Genomic DNA, 22,732 nt, shown 5'->3' with positions numbered 1-22,732 from the left:
TTCAGATTCTGAAGGTGAACCTGAAAATTCTGATTCTGAATATCGACCTGAAAATCCAGATCTTGAAGATCGACAAGATGGTCGACATCTGGATGATGATGTCAATGTGAATGAAACATTGAATGAAAAAGATCTAGAGATTGTGATTGTAGATCAAGAAAAAGTATCTGAGACAAGAGAAGATCAAAATCAGGAGAGTATTGAAAAGCAAATTAGTAGCTCTGAAGGCATTAACAAGAATTCTGAAACTGGGAAGCTAGAAGTAATTCCTGAAGAAAAAGATGAATTACCAAGTACCAGCTATATGGATCAAGTAGTTCCTAACAGAGTGAAGCTGCTGAGTAAAGAAGTTTCTCCTGAAACAAGATTTCAAGACTCAGAATCTGAAGAGGATACAAATGAGAGTGATGAAGATTCTCAAATAAGAAAGTTCAGAAAAAGAACTTGGAAAACAGAAACCAGTGAAACTGAACCCAAAAAGAAACTCTTTAGAAAAGGAGATAGTTGGCCAAAAGAAAATCTTACGTTTAAATTAGCAAAAGAGCAGGTTAATGAAATTTCAAGTCAAAAGGATAATTCTGAAAAGAAAAATCAAGCTGGAAAGAAAATTGAAGTGATTAGCAGCAGGAGCAAAAGACCATTAAAACCAAACCAGAAATATAAGTCTCCTGAATGGGCATATATAATTATACCACCAGTGATAGAAGTAAGCAGCAGTAGTCAGGAGGATTTAGAAGAAACAAACAGTGACAACGATTAAAATAAATTGTTTTCTTTTCTTGATGAGGTATATTTTTGGCATAAGGCTGAAGAAATTGTGTTAGGTGACACAAGGTCGAAGAAATTGTGTTAGTTAAAAAAACACTTTTTATGGACGCAAGGTCGAAGAAAAGCTGTTAGAGGGTTACTAAAAAAAAAATGTTAAAGGGGAGGTATAGTATTAATATTTTATAGTACTAATATTTTACATTTTTGATTTTTGTTTGGAAAAAACTTTGTAAAAAAAAAAAAAAAGATGCCTAGTCACGAAAATTCTAGGTGTGCTCTTTTAAGGAGATGTTGTAAAATGTCTTCTATTTGTGTGGGTTTAATTATCCTAGTTTTGTTAATTTTGGCAGTCATCTTTCCTTTTGGTGTTAATAAAGAGGATTACAAGTTTAACATGACTAGTAAAGCTGAGTTAAAACAAGTTGATCATAATGTTGCAGGCAAAACTAATAGAATTATTGAGCACAAACCAGAGATCCACCAAGACAGATCTGTTGGTGATTTTTCTACTAATTCTTTCTCGAGACTTCTGTCAGAGTATGTTAAAGTCATGGATGTCAAAGACTGTTATGTTTGTGTGAAACTACCTGCTTCAGTTTCAGAAGGGGTTACTTACAATATGTTGCCTCTTACTTATGGCATAACATGCAGTGTGATAGCTAGCTTGTTTTATCAAACTGGTCGACTGGAGTACTATTACTCAGACCATGATGAAATTTTTGCTAACCTGAAGGTTGTAAATAGCTTAAGCAAAGTTCACCCTGCTAAACAGATGAGGGAATTCTTTTTGGTTACTAATGAATTGACCTATGAATATACCTACAAAAATAATTTAACCTGCAAAATGAGGCCTGAAGAGAAATCTTTCCTTAATTTAGTTGAGGAGAGAAGAGCAATTTATAAGAGAAATGAAATGCTGAAACAAACAAAATCAAGGTTTTGGCAGCAGGAGGATGACAAGCTAAATGGTTGATATACTAATGCTGCTATTCATATAGATGATCTTGTTAGTGGGAAATTTTGTATTAGAAGAGATAACACACTGTATGATAATTATTTTGTGGGTGCAAGCCAATGTGAAGATACTTATCGTATCGTAGGGGGATGGGGATTTAAAGGTGGTAAGGACCCAATTTTCCCTGGAATTTATTTTATTTGTGGGAACAAAGCCTATTTTAGCCTTCCAGACCATTGGTATGGGACATGTTACCTTGGAATGGATTTCCCCAAATTTTTTCATGTGGACAGAAGTGCTGAGGGTACTTTTAAAATTGGTGAACATTTGAATAGATACAAGAGAGAGAGTTTTTCAGAAATTATGGGTGATATCTTTGGTGCGATAATTCCTATGGTGGGAATAACCCTGAATTCAATCAAAATTAGAAAAGTTTTCACAATTGTTGATAGGTTGTCCACAGACACAGCAAGTGGTTTCCAATTAGTCAGCACAGAACTTGTTGCGACTAGAAATATGGTTTTGCAGAATCGTCTTGCCCTTGATATTCTGCTAGCAAAAGCAGGAGGAGTTTGTGGAATTTTGCATGTACAGCATTGCTGCACATATATTCCAGATAAAAGCCAGAACATTGAGTCGCTTATTAAGAATATCACTGAAATTCATTCTGAGATAGAACCCATGGAAGATGAAACTTTTTCTGAACGTTTGGGCAAAAGGTTTGAGGCAATTGGGGATTGGTTTAGACAAATTGGCAGTTCAATCATTGGCAAAGCGCTTTATCCTGTAATAATCATAGTTATTTTGACACTTTTGTTAAAAATTAGTTGCATGATTCACAAGAGGAAGAAGCATGTGAGGGAAAAGAAAATAATTTATAATCTTAGACAAGCTCAAGAGAAAGAAATTGAAATGGAAGAGTTTCGTAGAGCTCAATATGAGAGTTCCACACAAACTGATGAGACAGGCGTTTAGAAATACTAACCTAAAGAGTGTTCAAAACAGTTTGTTTCTAAATTAAAAATTTGGTACATTTTTGGTTTTGTTTGGTGATTTAAAAATCAGCAGATGAGGGAGTTGATGAAGCGAGTTTCAGAAATAAATTTGTTTTTGAATCGTGAAGTTATTCTCCCATATTAAATAACAGTATTAATGTGTTATGCATGTTTTGTTTTAATCCAACCTAGTTTAAAAGTTTGCATACACTTAAACATCACAGACACGCGGGACTAATGTGCATTTATGTTGCATTTGCAAGTTTGTGATAATTAAATTACTAATTATGTCTATCGTTTGTCATTTTAATAGCAGCAGTTTATTCTAAATGGCATGTGCTTATTTTGCTTTTTGTCTATGTCGTGTCTTTAATGTGGCATAGGTTCGTGGAGGATGTCGTTTGAAGAAGGTTTTTATGATGCAGCATATATGTGCTACCTGCTAGATAATATAAACTAATGGGTTAACCTTAGTAAGGTGGGAGGGTAACAGAATCAGTCTCAATTCTCTAATTAATTACTGTCTTTTGTTTGTTTGAATATTAGTTATTCCGTGAGGGCCTCAGGCATCCATTTTGCAAGGCAGAGCTATATTTGATGGCAGAGCTGAAATGATGACTCGATCCGAGTGAAGCCTTCACTCACGTCCTGTGATAAAGAAAGAATTTCCTGCTAAGAAAGGAGTAATGTGCAGGACAGTTGATGGATCAAGTAATGCACGTTCTTGGAGAAAGTGTCAAGGACGGACAGTTTGTTTTGCTTGCCAGGAAAAGGAAGTGGAAGTTCATTTCGTGTTGTTGAATGATACTTTTTGAAGGAAACTAAAGGATGGTTTACAAGAACAATAGGGGCTTATGATGTGCCCTGGACTTGGTCAGGAATGAGTGACACGTTGGTGGACTGACATGCTTCAGCCAATTGAGAAGCAGAATTTTTGGTGACATCTAATATTTAGTTACTTAGTTAGTTAGAAAGGTATAAAAACTGTTTCCTTTGAGCGGCCCTTGCTGCTGCTTGCCGTATCTCTGATGACGTGCTGATGAACTTTTGGCGCACGTAAGAACTTGAATCTCTTTATTAAAATTTTCCTTTCCAGGTTGAGACAGAGTTAGACAGGGAAATAGAATTAATATGGGAAATTAGGTTTGCAAACAGTTCGTTGAATCCTGACTTGCATTAAGAATGTCAGTTTATTAAAATGTGCTATGATTAATAAAAGTTAATAATCGCTAATAAAATGATTTCAAGCTTTTGCTAAAATTTGGGAATAAAGTTAATAAAATAGATTTTGAAATGACAAGCTGGTCTTGTTCTTTTGAAACAGTTACCATGGTTAAATCCATTGCCTAGGTGGCTTAATTAATTGTGTATATTTTATAAATATGTTGAAAATAAACTGCAGTTGTAAATACATGTAAATAGTTATCTTTAATTAGGTCACATGATTCAGTCGGCTAATTCTTGTCTAATTTGGGCCTAGAGTTAAATTTATGTTCATGGTGACTATTATGGTGTGGAGTTATGATTATTGAGACAGAATTTCTTCAATGGTTACTATGGTAACAACTCGCTACGTATACATACATAGGATATATGACTAAAACTTGTTAAGTTCGTATTTTTGTTATATGTAGTCGAAAGGTTTTTTCCAGCAGCGTGAAAAATCCTAGTTGAATCTGGCCAGAGTAGTGTGTGACTAGAAATGTTACACAGTGCATTTGTACTGTTTCAAAGGGTGGTATAGAATATATCACTAGTATTGTGGACGTACAATACAAGTTTAGGGATTTACATATAAATGTTTGTTGTTTGTGTAGCAAGGAATGTCTATGAAATTGTAGCTTTGAAGTATAGGGACTGGGTGCCCGTTTTAAAACTCGCATTGAAAAGAGTAATAGAATTTTTCTGAGCTTGAGTGAAGGGTAAGGAAGCGTCGTCTATTCTTACTGGCGAAACTGGATTTCTATTGGCTTGGTTAAAGTCCTGCCAAGATTTCATGTGTGTATGGTTAGGGTTTTCTGATTGAATGCGTAAAAGTGACTTTGAGAAAATAGCGTCGTCTATCTCTCGTGAAAGAAATTCTTGAATGACTGCTAAAAACTATCACTTTGTTAGTGAAACAGGCAAATGGTTTGTTTTTCTGTAGTTACTAATTGAATTCATCGAAAGAATTGTTTTTAAAAGGGCGCTGTGAAAATATTTTGTAAGGGAGGGGTGAGTTTTCGGAGGAAAGGCGCACAGCTCCTCTGCAGCGGCAACCTACGTCACAGGATTCGCGCTGTGATTGGCTAATATATGTCACAGCAAGCGCACTGGTTGGTTCACATGATCGTGACGAGCTGTAAGCTTATTGGTTCTTTCTGAAAGCAAGATTTCTATTGGTTGAGCAAGGTGGTGACGTGGCTTAACCTGATTGGCTTGTTGGCGTGTTTCGCGCACGGATTGGTCAGAGTAGCGGAACAGCAAGAATACATACGATCTTTTCAGAATTAAGCGGAATATTTTTTTTAAAAAATATGAGTTATTGGTATGAGGGACAAGAAAAGAAGCCTTCATGGTTTCAGAAATTGAAAAATTTAATCAATTCAGACAAGAAAATTGTAACGCGAGGTGGAAAATTACTTCACAAATATAAAACACCTGCAGCATATATTGAAGGTGAATATGGTTATCATACTGTTCTTTGGTTTGACAATTGGATGTTATATACCAAGGATGACGGTGTATTAGCTTGGCCAGAAGATGGGTCATTTAATGAAAAGGTTTTAAGAAACTTGAGAGGAAAAATTATGGCTCTTGTGCCTAAACCTAGACCTACACAATTCAAGGCTCTTGTTGAATGGGAAGTTGAGATGATGGAACTTGAAAGAGAAAACAGAGGTATACCAAGACGTCCAAAATTAGACATAAATAGGGAAAGACATGAAGATAAGGTTCGTCGTTGGCGTAAATATGACATGTCTGATGGTTTATTTCCAGTCAGAGTAATGGTAACTGACACTCCAGGTCAAAAGAGAGCCGGAAATAGAGCTAGTCAACTTGATGAAGAATTAGATGATGTAGTTTTAGAAGAAATTTATACGTCAAATCGCAAACCACCACCCTATCAGGCAAATTCACAGTCTACCCCGAGAGTTTCTTCAGAAACTTCTCCTAGTGCACCTCCTAGAGAATCTATCGAAAATTCACCCGGAGCTAGGTCAAAAAGTAAATCTAATACTCCAAAGGAAAATAGAATTTATCCGAAACTTTCAAACCAGAGAAATGAATTTCAAAAAAGTAAGGAAAGGGCAGAAAGACTTGAAAATCTGCCAAATTCAGAATATTACAAATCAAAGGAAGATTTAATTCAGCAATGAACGAAAGGAATGGAAGTAGTAACAGTTCCAGTAACTATTGGTCCTGTTGTACCAGTTTTTGACTGAAAAGAAAACAAACATCCAGCTATGACTCCATTAAATGTGGAGATTCAAAAAGTAGCTGAGAAATTTTATTCAGAATTGTCAGAATTACTTCAAGAAAAACGAATGCCAGATTTATCGTTTAATCAAAGTTTAACAAGTTTTCAGACACCACCATCTGTTGCAGGTTCTGATTCAAGTACTCCTGAAAAGAGCACAAGTAAAATAGACTCAATAAGGTCATCGCAAATTTCTCAAATTCCTAAAGTTAAAGAATTCGATGTGGCAAAATTAAAAGCAGATTTAGAGGAATTAATTATTGGCACAATTGGAACTGACTGTTTGAAGCAATATCAGGATGATGGACTGTTGTTTATCTGTAAGAGTAAACAGTGGAAAACAAAAAACAAATACGATCAATTTGAAGAAGTGGCTGCTGAATTAGATATTGATTTGACCAGGCATAAACAATTGCAAAAGCATTACAAAAAAAAAAAAACGGGTGGATTTCACAGAAAATGATATAGAAAACCTGAATACTACAGGTAGGATTATTCATATAAAAGACTTAATTGTGTTCCTGAAAAGATTAGGTGAATTAAATAAATGGAGAGTCAAATGGACAAAAAGAAAGGAAGAAGAGAAAAGAGAAAAAGGAGAAGTCGCTAGTGAATTCCCAATGAGAGAAATAGCTGGTGGAGGTTATGTTCATGTTCCTTGGTCAAGGCAGGACATTTTACTGTTCACAAATGACTTTCCTCGTTTAAGAGAAAAGCCGGTGGAATGGTATCGTCAGGTGAATAAATTCATTAAAGTGTCAAAAGTTCTGTGGATTGATCTTGATGGATTCTTTGACATTGTTGTTCCATCAGATCTTTGGACAGAATGTAAAATTTCTATAAGTTGGCCCAAAGAAGAACCAGCTTGAGATAAAATAACAGGTGCTCCTTCAGCTGATGTCATGGATCTCTATGACAAAGTAATTGTCTGGCTGAAAAATAAAATTCCTGCAAAAGAAGTAGATTGGGTAAAAATTGACAGAACAAACCAGGAACCAGAAGAATCAGTACATTCATTTTATGAAATATTACTGCTGGTTTTCAAACAATACAGTGGCCATGAGAAATTAAGCGAAAGCGACATGAGCCATTTTATATACAGATTTGTTTATGGTTTGAAACCTGAAATTGGAAACATGATTAGAAATGGGATCGTGGGCTGGCAGGCACTATCGATTGATGACATTCTGAGAAAAGCAAAATATTGTAGTGACAAATTAGATGCAAAACAAAAGAATCTCAAGGAGAAGGCAATGTGGGCACAAGTAAAGGTAGCTGAGCAGCAGATAGCAACCTTAGAAAATAAAAATTTTCAGCAGAATCCAAGAAAGTTTAAAGGAAATTTTACAAGTAAACCTAAATTTAATATGAATATTGAAGAGCTGAAACAAAAGTTACCTTGTTTTAATTGCGGCAAAATTGGACACTGGAAGCGGGAGTGTAAGAATCCGCCCAGAAATTTTAAAAACTCATCGTTAAATCCACAGATGCAGTGTGAGATAAATCAACAGCAACAGCTACAGCGACAGTTAAATGAAATAAGTCAGCAGCAACAGCTACAGCGACAGTTAGTGAATCAGCAGAGACAGTTGAATCAGCAGAGGCAAATTCCACAGCCACCTTTTCCAAATTGTGCAAATACACAGAGGTTTAATCCTGAGACGGGATTCAGCGGAGGTAATCAGGTAAATAGTTCTCAAAGAGTGAATGTGCCAATTGTTTCTCAACAGTTTTGGATGAATGGAGGAAATGAGTCTGAGGATAGTTCATGACAGTGCCTGAGAGAGGAGGAAGAGTGTGTGCTTGTAGCCACTCTTGAGGTAGATCAGTCTGGTCCATTTGTAAATGGTAAAGTGAATGATAAAAAAATCACTTTTCTTGAGGACACTGGTGCTACTCGTTCTACTGTTAGATCAGTGGAAATTGAAAATCTTCCTCTCTTGGGTGAGACTATCCAGGTAGTTGGAGTAGCATATCAATACATTAAAACAGATTTAACTGAACCAGTTAAAGTTGAAATCGGAAACTTTGTAGATAAACATAGATTTGTTGTCTGTAACAGTAGTCCAGTTAATTTACTAGGAAGGCATATTCTCTGCAAGATGAATTGTAAAATATATTGCTCACCGGATGGTATTGAGCTTCAGACTCTTGAAGAAGATGGCCTGTACAAATTAACAATGTTAATGGTTGAGGAAGAAAACAAGTTATTTCCTGCTTTTGACAAAAACAATTTGCCTGAAAAATTAAAAGAGGCTGTGAATCCGAAAATTTGGGATTTAACAGGTGATGAAATGGGTTTGATGAAACATGTCGATCCAGTAAAAATAACTGTAAAGCAAGGAATAGATTTTCCAAACATTCCCCAGTATAAGATGAAAGCTGAAACAATTCAAGGTGTCATTCCTGTAATTGAAAAATTCATTAAACAAGGTGTCTTAAAAGAAATTGAGAGTAGTCCTTGTAACTCACCAATTATGGGAATTAAAAAGCCGAACGGAACTTACAGAATAGTTCAGGACCTGAGAAAGGTTAATCAAATTGTTGTCCCTTGCTGCCCAATTGTACCAAACCCAGCGGTAATTCTTTTTCAGATTCCGCATGATGCAGAATGGTACACGGTTATAGACCTGTGTAATGCCTACTTTACGGTTCCACTGCATCCAGAAAGTAAAAAAAAATGTGTGTTCAGGTTCCAAGGTCGTATTTTAGCATGGTGTCGTATCCCTCAAGGGTATACTGAGAGTCCATCTATCTTTAATCAATTATTAAAGAAATCCTTGGAAGATTTGGAATTGCCTGGAAGATCAACATTGGTCCAATACATTGATGATCTCCTTGTAGCTGCAAAAATACGAGAAAATTGTGTAACAGATACTGTTACTCTTTTAAATCGTCTGGCAGATGAAGGGCACAAGGTTTCGCCAGCAAAACTACAGTTTTGCAAGCAAGAAGTAAAATACCTTGGTCACAGAATAGCAAAGGGTATCAGACAAGTGACAGTTGAAAGAATCAAAATGATTAAAGCAATACAACCTCCAACAATGCAGAGACAGGTCAGAATGTTTTTAGGTATGGTAGGTTATTGTCGTCAATGGATTAGTGGGTTTTCAATAATTGCAAAACCACTGCAGAGATTGACAAAATCTGACATAAAAGATCCAATTACACTGACAAAAACAGAGTTAGAAGCCTTTGAAAAACTAAAGAAAAGTTTGTGTGAAGCTCCAGCATTGGGGATGCCAGACTATGACAAAGAATTTGAACTGTACTGCAGAGAGAGAGAAGGTTGTGCTTTATCAGTTTTGATTCAGAGACATGGAAAAATGAGAAAGCCAATTGCTTACTTTTCAGCTGTACTAGACCCTGTTGCTAAAGCATTGCCAGGTTGCTTAAAAGCAGTGGCTGCAACAAGTGTGAGTCTTGAGCAAAGTGAAGGAATTATAATGGGGTTTCCAGTGAAAGTGTATGTGCCACATTCAGTTGAAACACTTCTTACCAGAAGCAAAACTCAGCATCTATCATGTAACAGGTTGACCAAATATGAAAAAGTTATTCATGGATCAGATAATGTTTCGATTGCAAGATGCATTAATTTAAATCCGTCAACATTATTGCCGGATGGGGTTGTTACTGAAATCAATAATGAAAATGATGTTGATCATGAATGTTTGGATGTCCTGGAATACTGTACTAAACCTAGAAAAGACATAAAAGATGTGCCTCTAACAGAGTCAGACATTGTTTACTTTGTTGATGGCTCCTGTTTAAGAACAGATGAGGGCATTCTGAGAGCAGCATATGCAGTGTGCACAGTTGCTGAAGTAATTGAAGGTTCAACTCTTGATGGAATTCGTTCAGCACAAATAGCAGAATTGGTTGCTTTAATTCGTACCTGTGAAAGAGGAAAGGGAAAAAAGCTTACCATAGTGACTGATAGTCAGTATGGATATGGCGTAGTCCATGACTATGGCCAGTTGTGGTCCCAAAGAGGTTATTTAACGTCTGCGGGAACTACAATTAGGAATGCAAAATTGATCAAAAGATTGATTGATGGCATTCAGTTACCAGAGAAAATTGCTGTTGTAAAATGTGCAGCTCACAAGAAAGGTGATGATTATATTACTAAAGGAAATTCTTTTGCTGATGAAATTGCACGATATTGTGTGAAAAACAATTTTTCAATCAATCATGAAAAGAATAACGAGCATGTTTTGAACTCCCTTATGCTAATATCTGTAGTGGAAACGTGGCAGGAAGTGAAAGATCTACAAGATGAGGCAGATGATGAGGAGAAAAACACATGGCTAAAGTCAGGTTGCAGACAGAGGGATGAAGATGAAGTGTGCGTTTACAAAGATGACAGACCTGTTTTGCCAAATTGCATGATAGCTGACATGGCTCGGATGTACCATGGCCCAGGACACTTGGGAAGAGATTCCATGATTAGGTCATTTAGAGATATCTGGTATAAACCAAAGTTCAGGCTTATTGCAGAATCACTTTGCCAAAGATGTTTGATCTGCCAACAGATAAACCCAAACAGAAAAACAGTTGTGAGCATGGGAACCATAGGACGGGAGGGAGGTCCTTTTACCAGGTTGCAAATGGATTTTATTGACATGCCACAACACTATAGACTTAAATATGTTTTAGTGATTGTTTGTCTGTTTTCAAGATGGGTGGAAGCATTCCCAACTCGTCACAATGATTCAATTACTGTGGCAAAATTGCTCTTAAGGGAGATCATACCGAGGTATGGATTTCCAATTACTGTTGAAAGTGATCGTGGCACAGATTTTGAAAACAGATTGCTCAAACAAATTTGTGAAGCGTTCAAAATAGAACAAAAATTGCATTGTGCATACAGACCAGAGGCATCAGGAGTTGTTGAGCAGATTAATGGAACGATCAAAAAATAGAATTTCAAAAATGTGTTTAGCTACTGGAATGAAGTGGACTGACGCTCTTCCAGTTGTTTTAATGTCATTAAGAAGTACACTAGACAAAAAGACAGGTTTGAGTCCACATGACCTTCTTATGGGAGGAGTAATGAGACAAGCATTTACTCCTGTTGGAAAAATACTAGAAATCAATGAAAGTGCAATCATGGAGTATTGTAAGAGTCTTTCCGACGTCATGACTACTGTAATCCATCAGGTGGGAACAGATGTAATTTCAAAAGAAAAGGAGCAAGCTCATGATCTGTTGCCAGGAGACTGGGTGAGAACAAAGGTTCATCGGAGAAGAAACTGTTTAGTACCTAGATTGCAGAAAGCAAGACAAGTGATTTTGGTCACAACAAATGCCATTAAATGCAAAGGATTGAAAAGGTGGATACACACAAGCCATACCATTCGTGTACCAGCTCCAGAAAAACCTGATGAAGAAAGTGACAACTGATTCAGATTCTGAAGGTGAACCTGAAAATTCTGATTCTGAATATCGACCTGAAAATCCAGATCTTGAAGATCGACAAGATGGTCGACATCTGGATGATGATGTCAATGTGAATGAAACATTGAATGAATAAGATCTAGAGATTGTGATTGTAGATCAAGAAAAAGTATCTGAGACAAGAGAAGATCAAAATCAGGAGAGTATTGAAAAGCAAATTAGTAGCTCTGAAGGCAGGAACAAGAATTCTGAAACTGGGAAGCTGAAAAGAAAAATCAAGCTGGAAAGAAAATTGAAGTGATTAGCAGTAGGAACAAAAGACCATTAAAACCAAACCAGAAATATAAGTCTCCTGAATGGGCATATATAATTATACCACCAGTGATAGAAGTAAGCAGCAGTAGTCAGGAGGATTTAGAAGAAACATACAGTGACAACGATTACAATAAATTGTTTTCTTTTCTTGATGAGGTATATTTTTGGCATAAGGCTGAAGAAATTGTGTTAGGTGACACAAGGTCGAAGAAATTGTGTTAGTTAAAAAACACTTTTTATGGACGCAAGGTCGAAGAAAAGCTGTTAGAGGGTTACTAAAAAAAAATGTTAAAGGGGAGGTATAGTATTAATATTTTATAGTACTAATATTTTAAATTTTTGATTTTTGTTTGGAAAAAAAATTGTAAAAAAAAAGATGCCTAGTCATGAAAATTCTAGGTGTGCTATATTAAGGAGATGTTGTAAAATGTCTTCTATTTGTGTAGTTTTAATTATCCTAGTTTGGTTAATTTTGGCAGACATCTTTCCTTTTGGTGTTAAGAAAGAGGATTACAAGTTTAACATGACTAGTAAAGCTGAGTTAAAACAAGTTGATCATAATGTTGCAGGCAAAACTAATAGAATTATTGAGCACAAACCAGAGATCCACCAAGACAGATCTGTTGGTGATTTTTCTACTAATTCTTTCTCTAGACTTCTGCCAGAGTATGTTAAAGTCATGGATGTCAAAGACTGTTATGTTTGTGTGAAACTACCTGCTTCAGTTTCAGAAGGGGTTAAGTACAATATGTTGCCTCTTACTTATGGCATAACATGCAGTGTGATAGCTAGCTTGTTTTATCAAACTGGTCGACTGGAGTACTATTACTCAGACCATGATGAAATTTATGCTAACCTGAAGGTTGTAAATAGCTTAAGCAAAGTTCACCCTGCTAAACAGATGAGGGAATTCTTTTTGGTTACTAATGAATTGACCTATGAATATGCTTACAAAAATAATTTAACTTGCAAAATGAGGCCTGAAGAGAAATCTTTCCTTAATTTAGTTGAGGAGAGAAGAGCAATTTATAAGAGAAATGAAATGCTGAAACAAACAAAATCAAGGTTTTGGCAGCAGGAGGATGAGAAGCTAAATGGTGGATATACTAATGCTGCTATTCATATAGATGATCCTGTTAGTGGGAAATTTTGTATTAGAAGAGATAACACACTGTATGATAATTATTTTGTGGGTGCAAGCCAATGTGAAGATACTTATCGTATCGTAGGGGGATGGGGATTTAAAGGTGGTAAGGACCCAATTTTCCCTGGAATTTATTTTATTTGTGGGAACAAAGCCTATTTTAGCCTTCCAGACCATTGGTATGGGACATGTTACCTTGGAATGGTTTTCCCCAAAATTTTTCATGTGGACAGAAGTGCTGAGGGTACTTTTAAAATTGGTGAACATTTGAATAGATACAAGAGAGAGAGTTTTTCAGAAATTATGGGTGATATCTTTGGTGCGATAATTCCTATGGTGGGAATAACCCTGAATTCAATCAAAATTAGAAAAGTTTCCATAATTGTTGATAGGTTGTCCACAGACACAGCAAGTGGTTTCCAATTAGTCAGCACAGAACTTGTTGCGACTAGAAGTATGGTTTTGCAGAATCGTCTTGCCCTTGATATTCTGCTAGCAAAAGCAGGAGGAGTTTGTGGAATTTTGCATGTACAGCATTGCTGCACATATATTCCAGATAAAAGCCAGAACATTGAGTCGCTTATTAAGAATATCACTGAAATTTATTCTGAGATAGAACCCATGGAAGAGGAACATTTTTCTGAACATTTGGGCAAAAGGTTTGAGGCAATTGGGGATTGGTTTAGACAAATTGGCAGTTCAATAATTTGGCAAAGTGCTTTATCCTGTAATAATCATAGTTATTGTGACACTTTTGTTAAAAATTAGTTGCATGATTCACAAGAGGAAGAAGCATGTGAGGGAAAAGAAAAGAATTTATAATCTTAGAAAAGCTCAAGAGAAAGAAATTGAAATGGAAGAGTTTCGTAGAGCTCAATATGAGAGTTCCAGACAAACTGATGAGACAGGTGTTTAGAAATACTTACCTAAAGAGTGTTCAAAACAGTTTGTTTCTAAATTTAAAATTTGGTAAATTTTTAGTTTTGTTTGGTGATTTAAAAATCACCAGATGAGGGAGTTGATGAAGCGAGTTTCAGAAATAAATTTGTTTTTGACTCGTGAAGTTATTTTCCCATATTAAATAACAGTATTAATGTGTTATGCATGTTTTGTTTTAATCCAACCTAGTTTAAAAGTTTGCATACACTTAAACATCACAGACACGCGGGACTAATGTGCATTTATGTTGCATTTGCAAGTTTGTGATAATTAAATTACTAATTATGTCTATCATTTGTCATTTTAATAGCAGCAGTTTATTCTAAATGGCATGTGCTTATTTTGCTTTTTGTCTATGTCGTGTCTTTAATGTGGCATGGGTTCGTGGAGGATGTCATTTGAAGAAGGTTTTTATGATGCAGCATATATGTGCTACCTGCTAGATAATATAAACTAATGGGTTAACCTTAGTAAGGTGGGAGGGTAACAGAATCAGTCTCAATTCTCTAATTAATTACTGTCTTTTGTTTGTTTGAATATTAGTTATTCCGTGAGGGCCTCAGGCATCCATTTTGCCAGGCAGAGCTATATTTGATGGCAGAGCTGAAATGATGACTCGATCAGAGTGAAGCCTTCACTCACGTCCTGTGATAAAGAAAGAATTTCCTGCTAAGAAAGGAGTAATGTGCAGGACAGTTGATGGATCGAGTAATGCACGTTCTTGGAGAAAGTGTCAAGGACGGACAGTTTGTTTTGCTTGCCAAAAAAAGGAAGTGGAAGTTCATTTTGTGTTGTCGAATGATACTTTTTTAAGGAAACTAAAGGATGGTTTTCAAGAACAATAGGGGCTTATGATGTGCCCTGGACTTGGTCAGGAATGAGTGACACGTTGGTGGACTGACATGCTTTAGCCAATTGAGAAGCAGAATTTTTGGTGACATCTAATATTTAGTTACTTAGTTAGTTAGAAAGGTATAAAAACTGTTTCCTTTGTGCGGCCCTTGCTGCTGCTTGCCGTATCCCTGATGACGTGCTGAAGAACTTTTGGCGCACGTAAGAACTTGAATCTCTTTATTAAAATTTTCCTTTTCAGGTTGAGACAGAGTTAGACAGGGAAATAGAATTAACATGGGAAATTAGGTTTGCAAACAGTTCGTTGAATCCTGACTTGCATTAAGAATGTCAGTTTATTAAAATGTGCTATGATTAATAAAAGTTAATAATCGCTAATAAAATGATTTCAAGCTTTTGCTTGAATTTGGAAATAAAGTTAATAAAATAGATTTTGAAATGACAAGCTGGTCTTGTTCTTTTGAAACAGTTACCATGGTTAAATCCATTGCCTAGGTGGCTTAATTAATTGTGTATATTTTATAAATATGTTGAAAACAAACTGCAGTTGTAAATACATGTAAATCCTTATCTTTAATTAGGTCACATGATTCAGTCGGCTAATTCTTGTCTCATTTGGGCCTAGAGTTAAATTTATGTTCATGGTGAGTATTATGGTGTGGAGTTATGATTATTGAGACAGAATTTCTTCAAGGCCGCTGGATCAGTGCCTTAAAAGGTTGCAGTTGATTTAAACATAACATGGTTATACATTTAGCAAATGGTCATCTATAAGATCCATGTTAACACATTTTATTGTCTTTGCAATTATCTACTTTCTCAAGGGGGGTTGGTTGTGCAAGTATCTGGCCTTGTGCCCCTTCGTATCCGACCTTGCCTCTCAGCAGCTCGCCCCCAGATTGCCACTGGGTTGACCAATCCTGGTTGCCCCATTTCACAGACTATGGAAATGGGGGCTGGGGCTTCCCGCCTGCGGGCAGCGTTTGTCCTGGCGCCCCATCGGGTCCGGCTTCGCCTTCCCCGGCCCAGGCTCTTAAGCAGCTGTCGCCACCGCTATAAAGCAGGCGGAGAACCAATGTTTAATTATTTTGTTGAGTGCCACCTGATTTTCAATGTAGACATTATTCACCAATATTTGTGCTCGGTTCATAATCAGATGAGCACCACAGATTCAGGGCTAGAAGGACAGGTGTCAAAACGTGTCATTCTTCGTGAACAGTTTAGGACTAAACGAAAGGCGCCTATTTGTGAGCCATGTTAGGAGACAGCACAGACAAGCCGGAGACTGTGGCCAGACACTGGGAGGGCACACAAAAACGTGCCAGTTCATAGAGTCCTACAGATTTAGGCAGCAAAACATCGGACTGATGTGCTCTCCACACACATGAACTCTTTTTAACAAGCCGTTTCTAAGCCCATAAACTGATATTCAATGAGCTCCTGTTGCCATTTGTAAACAGGTTTTCACTTCTTCAGCCCACTAGTGTGGGGTTTCATTTTATAGGCTGACCACCCCAGACATCCCCCTGTTCCTGCCCTTGCTGATGCACACTCTTCTCTTTCAAGTGGCGACACTCAGGCACTGAGGGGCAGATTTACAAGCCTCTTTTAAGCTGCCGTTGAGTCACTTTTGTGACGCAGCGGCGGCGCAAAACCAGCGCTACGGTACGGGGTACTTACAAAGTGACGCAACTGGGAGATGCATCACATTGTAAAAATCCCTGCGCCACATGTAGGCGTTCCTGCAAAATGGGGGTGGGGTGTTCTAGCGCAGGAACGCCTCCTAAAAGTGGCTGAGTGAAATCTACAAGATTTCACTCAGTCACTTTTTAGGCCATGCTGCGTCAAAACCCTGCGCCTGTTTGAAGCAGGCGTAAGGTTTGACGCAGCATGTTAGGGATAGGGCACCCCTGAGCCTTGCTGGAGCTGCGTTGGGCTTGCGACGCAACTCCTGCAATGCGCCGCCTTTCCGATGGGGGATGCGACATGTATCTGCCCATCCGTGCGCCACGGTGCCCCGCATTGTAAATGCGGCGCATCAGTGGTGGCGCACGGGTTGGCAGATGCATCGCAACTCTTCTGGAGCATCCCTGCTGATTAGCAGAGATGCGCCCGAAGTAGTAAATCTGTTGAAAAGTGTCTTCTTATGATAAATGCATACAAAAATGAAGAGGAAACTTTGTCTGCTTCAAAGACGCGTTTATTGTACATCCAAGCAGAAGATCAGGTAACAAACGAATGAATCAACTGTTCTCCCCAGCTCCGTATATTGCCGGCTGCCTATTCAAAACTCAACATCGCTTGCGGCCGCTCTCAGCCGCCAGCTCGCTCCCTGCACACACATACGGTACAATTGGATGCATACAACTCGCAACAGACACACACGCGGCACCTTCAAATACGTACAACCCGCACGTGGCAATACAGCAACCACTCAACTCACACGCGACCCATTCAAAACAACACCACTGATATTATTCCAAGTTGACATGTGCGCGATAGCACCCATGCCAACTTCGAACAATAACAACATACCACACACCTCCCTCCTTTTATATATATATTTTTTTTACTCATGCACAAAATCTTTAAATCTGATAGGTAATCTATGAGTCCTTGAATTCCTCGCCAAACCAGCATCACTAGAAGTCCCAGATACATTAGATGAATTAGAATTGGAATCCCCAAAAGTATCCATGTCTACATTTGGAACATCTAAAAACACATTTGAAGACTCATCATTTTCACTAAATTTCTTCCCCCTAAATTTAGACACCCTGCTAATATTCCAAAGGCTGCCTTCTTCCACACGAACAGCATTCTTAAATACTTCAATTACCTCCACAGGGTCAGACCATTTAGACAACCCTTTATGCACAAAGGTACCCTTTTTCAACCTTACTAAGTCTCCAACATGAATAGATATATCACTTAAACTCATGTTCTTCAACAAATCATCTTTCATTTTTATTTTGTAAGCCTCAACCTTCCTACGAATTCCTTTAAAATCAATTTCAGCAAAATCAGACCATGCTTTATCCTTCTTTTTTAACCACCATGGTACCAATTGTGTACTTGGCTTGCGCCCCCTGAGTAACTCAAAAGGAGATAATTGTGTCACAGCATTGGGGGTGGTTCTATATGAAAGCAACATTGACTGAAGAGCTTTATTCCAACATAATCCAACTTTAACAGGCAACTGAATGGCCTCCTTAACAACCCTGTTAAACCTCTCAATTTGACCATTCGCTTCCGGATGGAACACAGCAATTCTATTAATTATACCGCACCTTGCCAAATAATTCTCAATTTTTTTACTTACAAACTGTGGCCCATTGTCTGTGACAATTCCCTGAGGAATCCCCTCTCTACAAAAAATCTCATCCAAAAATTGTATTATGACATCAGATGTAACCTCCTTAACCATCTTTATCTCCGGCCACTTTGAAAAATAATCTATGAGAACAATACCAAATGAAAATTGACATGGCAAAATGCTAAATGGACCAATAATATCAATTCCCAATTTGTTGCATGGTGAAACAGATAAATCCACAGGTTGTGGAGAAGCTGACAAGGCTTTAGCTGACTTGTCACTATTGGCGGAATGGTGTGGCTCACTGGTTAGAGGCGGCAGAGGTCGGCCCGGGACCAGGGTTCGATTCCCGACGCGGCAGGGTCTTGGGCCATGGTCAGCAGACTCGATAATTCTCGCCTTGGTGCCTACTCCAACCATGGGTCCCACTCAGCAACTCTGGGCAATAGCTTGCTTAATCTCTACTAACGGCCCCATCAGCGCTGGGGATGCTTGTCTTCACCTTGGAGATGCCCATGAGGGACCATCTCACAGGGAAAGCCAGGATGGATTCCCCAGCAGTATACAACGCTGGAACACCCCTTTGCTGGGGCAGCTGTGCGCTTTACAAGTATACGACATTTAACATGACATTTATACAATTTGCAAAGACGTACCTGATGCTCTACAAACGAATCAATCCCAGGCCACCAGAAACTCTCCTTCAAGCGTCTCCTTGTCACAGAAATTCCAAAATGACTTTCATGTGCAACATCAAGAAACAATTTCCTAAGTCCAAAAGGTGGAACAAATTTGTCGCCCCTTAAAATTATACCATTCTCAATGGATAACTCATCTTTAACTTTGTGATAACTCATCAAACTCCCAATGCGCTCTTCCTCACTAGGCCAACCATGTAATATAAATTCTTTCACTCTTTTGAGTTCGGAATCTTTATCCATCTCAACATTCCATATTTGTTCTTGAACCACAGATTTCTCCCCAAAAACTAAATTCACATCACATACCACATGTTCAACTTCACACTCATCAGTATCAATTCTATCTGATTCTTTACACGGCAATTGAAGTCTTGACATGCAATCAGCATGTACATTTCCCAGGAACATACTCTAATGTATATTGAAAGTTCTGTAACCTTGATGAAAGTCTTGCCAACCTGGAAGATAGGGTCCGTCCTCCACCAGGTGATAAAATGTGTACCAGGGGTTTATGATCAGATTTTATTGTAAATTTTGTACCCCATAAAAACTGCCTAAAGTGCTCAGCACCCCAAACGCATGCCAAAAGCTCTCTCTCAATCACTGAATAGTGATGTTCCGATTCTCTCAATGTCCTTGATGCATAGGCTACAATCCATTCTTTACCCCATTCCTTTTGAATAAGTACAGCACCTGGTCCACAATTACTTGCATCCACCATCACCACACAATGTTTACCAATCACAAAAGGTTTAAGACATGGAGCTTTGATAATCATCTCTTTGACAATAGCAAAGGTTTTGGACATCTCGTCAGTCCAAACATATTTAGCATTTTTTTTCAAAAGACTTCTAAACGGTTCAATGACAGTAGCATAGTTCGGAATAAATTTAGAATAGAATTCAACTAAGCCCAGAAAAGCCACTAATTGCTCTTTGTTTCCTGGAATCGGAGCCTTGCTAATGTTTTCTAAATGTGACGCTTTAGGTTTGATACCATCCGCGCTAATGCTATGTCCCAAATACTCCCCTTCCTTCTTTTTGAACTTACATTTGTCTGCACGAAGTGTCAAACCTTTGTCTGATAGAGCTTTAAGTACTTTCATCAAATTGTTATCATATTCCACTTCATTTTCCCCGAACACTAAAATGTCATCTTGAAATGCTATTGCTCCCGTTAGACCATTCAACATTTCCTTCATCAGCCTTTGGAATACAGCTGCTGCACTAGCTAGGCCAAAGGGCATTCTACAAAACCTGCATAACCCTTCAGGTGTTATGAATGCAGTCAGGTCTCTTGATTCTTCGTGAAGAACCACTTGATGAAATGCACTCGCGAGATCCAAACAATAGAATACTTGTGCATCGGCCAAGGTTGATACCATCTCATGTAGATTTGGCAATGGATGGGAATCTACACAAATTGCATTATTCAAACTGCGCAAGTCAATGCATAAACGAAGATCACTTCCAGATTTAACTGAAATCACTACTGGAGAGAACCAAGGGGGTGACTCTATGGGTTCAATTTTTTATATTTACACATATCATCAAGCATTTCCTTTAGCCTGTTCCTGTAAGACAGGGGAACATTTCTAACTCTATGTTTAACAGGTAAGGCATTGGCATGTAGTTTTATCCGATGTTCAAACCCTTTATATTGACCAAGGTTGTCACAAAATACCATAGGATATTCCTTCTCAATTCTTCGTGCAAAAGAAGAGTCAGTAGTTTTAGCAGATCCAGAATTTGTCACATTTGTTGTGATGGAAAAAAACAGGAGGATCTGCGCTAGGATCTAACCTTATACCAAGCTTCTCTTGATGAGGCCAACCTAATAATGCTTCACCAACTCTTGTAACATACAATTTCGCTCGTGTATTTCTTCCATGAAAGCTCAAATCCGCCATGAAATACCCATCAGCTGCAATTTATGACCTGTATACCCACAAGGTGAAATGTCAGGCTGTATTAATTCCATATTAGGCTATTTGGTTTTAACCAAATCATGAGGTGCAATAGTATACCATGAACATGAGTCCACCAAGACTTTGATGGAAGTCCCATTGATATCAATGTGGCAAGAAGGACATTTCCTGTTTTTAACATCCTTATTTACACATAATATGGTATTAACATCATAGGCATAGTCATAGTCATCCGATTCCTCACATTCTTGAATAGCATTAACCTTCCTAGAAGCTGATCTACACACCCTTGGTAAATGTCCTTTCTTATTGCATCTAGTACATACTTTGTCTAAAGCAGGGCATGATTTCGAGTTGCCCAAATGATAATTACTGCAGCATCTAAAACAATTCATTGTGTTCATCCTTGGATCTTGCCTCTGCCATCTATTCTTGTTATCAAATCTATTATAATTTCCATTTCTGTCGTGACCTATGTAAAAGTTTTCACTTCTTTGAATAGGAAACTTTTTCTGCCTATCAAAATCCTGTTGCTTGACATTTTCCCTATTGACAATATGTACACCAGATTTATCACAAGACCTTATTTCATCCACAAACTTCTCTGAGTGTTCAATAGATTTCGCTATTTCTATAGCTGCATTTAAAGACATATCAGATGTGGTCCATAACCTTTGCTGTATTTTTTTGTTGTTCGTTCGCATGAGGATCTGATATCTTAAAACCTGGTCATAATTAATATGTTCAAAATCACAGGTAACTGCAAGTGCTCTTAAAGCAGATACATAGTCATCAATAGATTCTTAATCTTTCTGTTTCCTTGAGTAAAATTTGAATCTCTCCATGACCATATTTATTTTCTTCCCATACCTTATGGAAAGTTGTTTTGAAGCAATTTGATATACATTCATATTCGAACTATCATTTAAAGGTTGTCAATGCTTATATTTTTTGAGGGCTATGCCACCAAGACAATGTTTAAGTAAAGCTAATTGTCTCTCTGGGTCACATTCTTCTCCCTCCAGTACTTCTACATATGCCAGGAACATTGCCTCCCATATATCCCACTCAATCAGAGGTTCTCCTGGTAGAGAAAGAAAGAAAGGTGGTGGTTGAATGCCTGCCATTAGATGCTAATTATTTATTAACTTGAAAGGAAACAATGTGTGCGTATAACAGAAGGTTGTAATATTATGCTGAAGTTGTGACACGCAAAATATATGTGTGCGTATCACAGAAGTATTTGTGCCACTTACTTGATAGAAAACACTTGAATCCACTTGTTAGCATATAATTAATGCTCATAAACTTGTGAAATGAAGCCAAGGCAATTCTATGTCAGTCCACGGAGGCTCAGATTATGCTTCTCTTCACTTTACTGACAAAAAACAGCAGCCAATAAAAACTTTAAACTGGCATGACCCCGGAAGGACAACCCCCTCCAACAGTCTGCACCAATCACTAACAAGTCCAATATATAACTGTCCATGTTTATCCATACGACCTCCTCTTTCTTTGCTGCTGCAGCAGCGAGTTAAGTGCCCTTTACGTTTTCTACTTTATTGTGGTTAATGGTTTTAAGGGCGGTGGTTGTGAACGGCGCGTGATCGTGCCCTTGACCTTGTTGTGTCTAATGTGTTCTTGATGCCTTCGCGTTTATTGACTGCGATGTCTTCCGTTGCGTTGTTTATTCCCCACACGCTTCTTTCGTGTTGCTAATGTGTGTTTTATGCCTTCGCCTTTATTGCTCACGTTGCTTAATTGGCCCGTTCCGGTATTTTGCCGCACGTTTGTTTTTTTTTTTTTGTGAGCGCGAGTCGGCAGTGCGCGTGACTCGCTCGGTAGGGGGCGGTGGAGCAGGAGGAGACAGACGCGAGCCTCTCGCGCTCAGGAGGCAGTCGAGTTCGCCCCCCACATGCGACGTGCATGCGCGAGTAGCCGACTTTCGTTTTCTGTGATACCG

The sequence above is a fragment of the Lissotriton vulgaris genome, chromosome 1_1 (assembly GCF_964263255.1).
Source record: "Lissotriton vulgaris chromosome 1_1, aLisVul1.2, whole genome shotgun sequence".
NCBI classification, from domain to species: domain Eukaryota; kingdom Metazoa; phylum Chordata; class Amphibia; order Caudata; family Salamandridae; genus Lissotriton; species Lissotriton vulgaris.
The sequence above is the reverse complement of the archived record's forward strand: the minus strand, read 5'-3'. Positions refer to the sequence as shown.